General features: G+C 44.5%; 1 long non-coding RNA gene across 1 annotated transcript; it reads left to right on the top strand.

Annotated features, from left to right (window-relative positions):
* Window positions 1-889: 889 nt before the first annotated feature.
* On the top strand, window positions 890-2,525 carry LOC139024464 (uncharacterized). The gene is made up of 5 exons (XR_011475784.1): window positions 890-948; window positions 1,030-1,116; window positions 1,204-1,601; window positions 1,699-2,250; window positions 2,320-2,525. It is a non-coding gene; the product is annotated as an uncharacterized lncRNA (long non-coding RNA).
* Window positions 2,526-3,389: the final 864 nt, after the last annotated feature.

Below are 3,389 nucleotides of genomic sequence, written 5' to 3'. Positions count from 1 at the left end.
CAGATTAACTGATTTACCATGGCAACTAGAGCCGCGTACTTTTCGCCGTCGGAAGCACAAATCCTCATGGAGGCATACGAGGAGGTAAAAGATATAATTAAGAAGAAAGGCAACACCGCCACAGTGATAAAGCAAAGAGAAAAAGCGTGGCAAAGTATTGCAGACCGCCTGAATGCGTAAGTAGTGCACAATTACACACTCACCGCTCTGCTGAAACATCACAATACAATTCAAATATTTAATTCACATCTCCAAAAATGCAGTTGTACTGTAATTATGAAACGCGTTAAATTTTTAATTGAAATGCACTGCAGATATGAGTGAAATTGTGTAAAGTAACTCCATCACACTGTATAAAGCTATGATAAATTTTTTGATATTTTTACTGAAAACAAGACAAAAATACCAAGTAATTTTTTGCAGTGTGACTCCATTAAATGTGTGTGTGTGTGTGTGTGTGTAGATTAAACATGAACGGGCCAAAACGGACATGGCAGCGCAGTCAAAATCAAATACAAGAACATTCTGCAGAATGGTATGGTCCCTGACTAATATTTAACAAAGCACAAGCATATATTGTACCCAGAAGGTGCCTGCTCACACATTGTCTGTACTGTTTTAGCAGTGAAAAAGAATACCCACAGACAAGGCACGGGTGGTGGGTCACCAAAGGCTGACCTTACCCCAGCAGAGGACATGGCCTTGGCGCTAAATAAAGGCAGGCCCGTCTTAGAGGGGATCCCTGGGGGGAAAGAGACGAGCATAGGTTCCTCCAAGATGCCACCCGCTTCATTCAAGGTATGTCCTTCCATCTCTACATGGGATACAACCACATTCATATTGAATCAATTTGGACTGTCTGACTTTGGTTTACCTATTGCCTTGCAGTGTCTGGCAGCACTGTTCCTGTTAGAGCCACCAGCACAAGCACCAGACGATGCTGATCCAGTGAGTACTCCATCAAAGGCATACTGTAGGCCTGGCATGTCTTGTCTACTAGCTTCAATATGAATCGATTAAATGTGATAGGGTGAAGGCCCCAGTGCAGCAGCAACAGCACATGATGGAGACGATGATGAGGAGGAGACCATCTCTCTGTATTCCAGAAGGCATGAGGTATCATGTTAAGACTGTGAAAGTACTATTTACTCTACAATGGTGAGGAGTCCTCATCAAAATCAAAAAATCTAATTTCTTTTACAGGACCCAGATGCTATACAGTGGGAAAACCAGCCTGGCAACATAGTGCGTATTAATAAAAGGACACCACATCCTGCCAAATTCCAGCTGCGCTAATTGTATTGTGTTCACAGAGCTCACAAGCTATCAGAAAGTTGTATGGCAACCACCTCCGGCGCAAATAGAACTGGCAGACATAGACATTCAGTACAAGAAGAAAAAGATGGAAAATCTTGCACTGGAGTCCGAAATAAAAAGAGGACAATTAGGAAACTGTGACCTTGAAATAAAAAAACTTGAGAGGGAGGTGAGATATGCCTTCAATGTACACTGTATGCTAACTGTAACACAAATGTATTAATCATTATTTTTCTTTCCTCCCCCAGCTCCAAGAAGATGACACAGCTCAAAATAAAAATTAGGTATATTCTCGTAAAGTCAAGTGAGCCATGACATATGAGCTCTTATTGTGAGCACACAGGACGGTGGCATCTTTCTAAGGTTTTTTTATTTTCCCAGCAATCAGTACAACCAAGTCATCGTTATAAGGCATCGCCCTCTTTTGCCCCCCCCCCAGCACCAGGTGTGGCCACTAGCCTATATGAAGGCCCAAAATTGTGTGTTCCTTTCTGCTCTGACAATGGCATCCCATTCGTGCGAGATGTGGTGGATGAAGAAGCACTTGTGCTGAGGAGAGCCTTCAGGCGAGAAAGGGTCTTCAGGGACCGGTTGGACCCACTGGCCTTCCCTGATGACCATCTATATGAAAGATACAGGTTTCTGCAGATGGCATCAGGTATCTATGCAGACTACTGGGTCCCAGGATTAAGCACCGCACTGCACGGAGCCATGCACTGAGTGTGGAGCAAATGGTTTGTGTGGCCTTGCGCTTTTTTGCTAGTGGAGCCTTCCTGTACTCAGTGGGGGATGCAGAACAGCTGAACAAGGCCACAATTTGCCGCACAATAAGGAGTGTGTGTCTGGCTATCAAAGCATTAGCAGATGTCTTCATCTCCTTCCCTGGCCACAGAAGACTCTGTGACATCAAAGAGGAGTTCTATAGGATTGCAGGTAAGAGGATCTACAAATTACAGGACAACTGTTAACACATAGTAGGATACTCATTACTTTGTGTGACAGGTTTCCCCAATGTCATTGGTGCAGTGGACTGCACACACATAAGGATAAAAGCCCCCTCAGGTGCCCATGAGGCCGATTTTGTGAATAGGAAATCCTTTCACAGCATTAATGTTCAGGTGAACATAACTTTTTGATATTGTCCATTGACGAACACTCTGCATTGCCAGTGATGTGCATTGATTGGTGTAATATTCCTCATCTTATGATTTCAGATGGTCTGCAATGCTGACTGTGTGATCAGCAATGTGTGTGGCAAAATGGCCGGCTCAGTCCATGACTCCAGAATCTTTCGGGCCTCTGAAATCTATCAGTGCCTATCACAAGGTAAGCCACACAACCCCTATTTATAACCATCATGGCTGTGTCAAGAATATCACTGTGTTTATGAGGTAGTAATGATGAGATTTTGTGTTTGACAGGTAATTCTCTGGTGGTTGCTGGGGACAGGGGGTATGGCTGCCAGCCTTTTCTCCTGACACCTTTCACAGACCCCAGGAAGCACAGCAGGCCTACAACCATGCCCATGCCAGGACCAGGGCCAGAGTTGAAATGACCTTTGGCCTCCTGAAGGCACGCTTTCACTGCCTTCACAAATTAAGGGTCAGCCCTGTTAGGGCATGTGATATTACTGTGGCTTGTGCTGTCCTCCACAATGTGGCCTGCCTGAGGAAGGAGAGGGCCCCCAGAGTGCCACCAGCCATGGACTGGGACAATCCGGCAATCTTCCCTGATGACGACAGTGGTCGGCTGCTGAGGGACCAATATGTGTTGAATTATTTTAGTTAGTATGTGTGCTTTCAATTTTGGTTAAATATGTCCTGCGGTGGCAGAGGAATTTGGGTTTCTTTGGGTTCGTTTTTGACGAATTTGGCCTCTTATGATGTTTGTGCGGTATACTGTGTGTAATACAAGGTGCAGGGAGGCTACTGCATCCATTCATTTGTCTGTTCAGTTGATGTGTATGGATTTGTCCTGCATTTATTTTTAGTGTGCAGACATGCAGGGTGTGTTATATACAGACCTTTGAATGTGTATGTATCATTTTGTATAATATGCTTGGATTCTGTGCT

Source organism: Salvelinus sp. IW2-2015, unplaced genomic scaffold (assembly GCF_002910315.2).
Source record: "Salvelinus sp. IW2-2015 unplaced genomic scaffold, ASM291031v2 Un_scaffold1539, whole genome shotgun sequence".
In the NCBI taxonomy this organism is placed as follows: Eukaryota; Metazoa; Chordata; class Actinopteri; order Salmoniformes; family Salmonidae; genus Salvelinus; species Salvelinus sp. IW2-2015.
The sequence above is the reverse complement of the archived record's forward strand: the minus strand, read 5'-3'. Positions and strand labels throughout refer to the sequence as shown.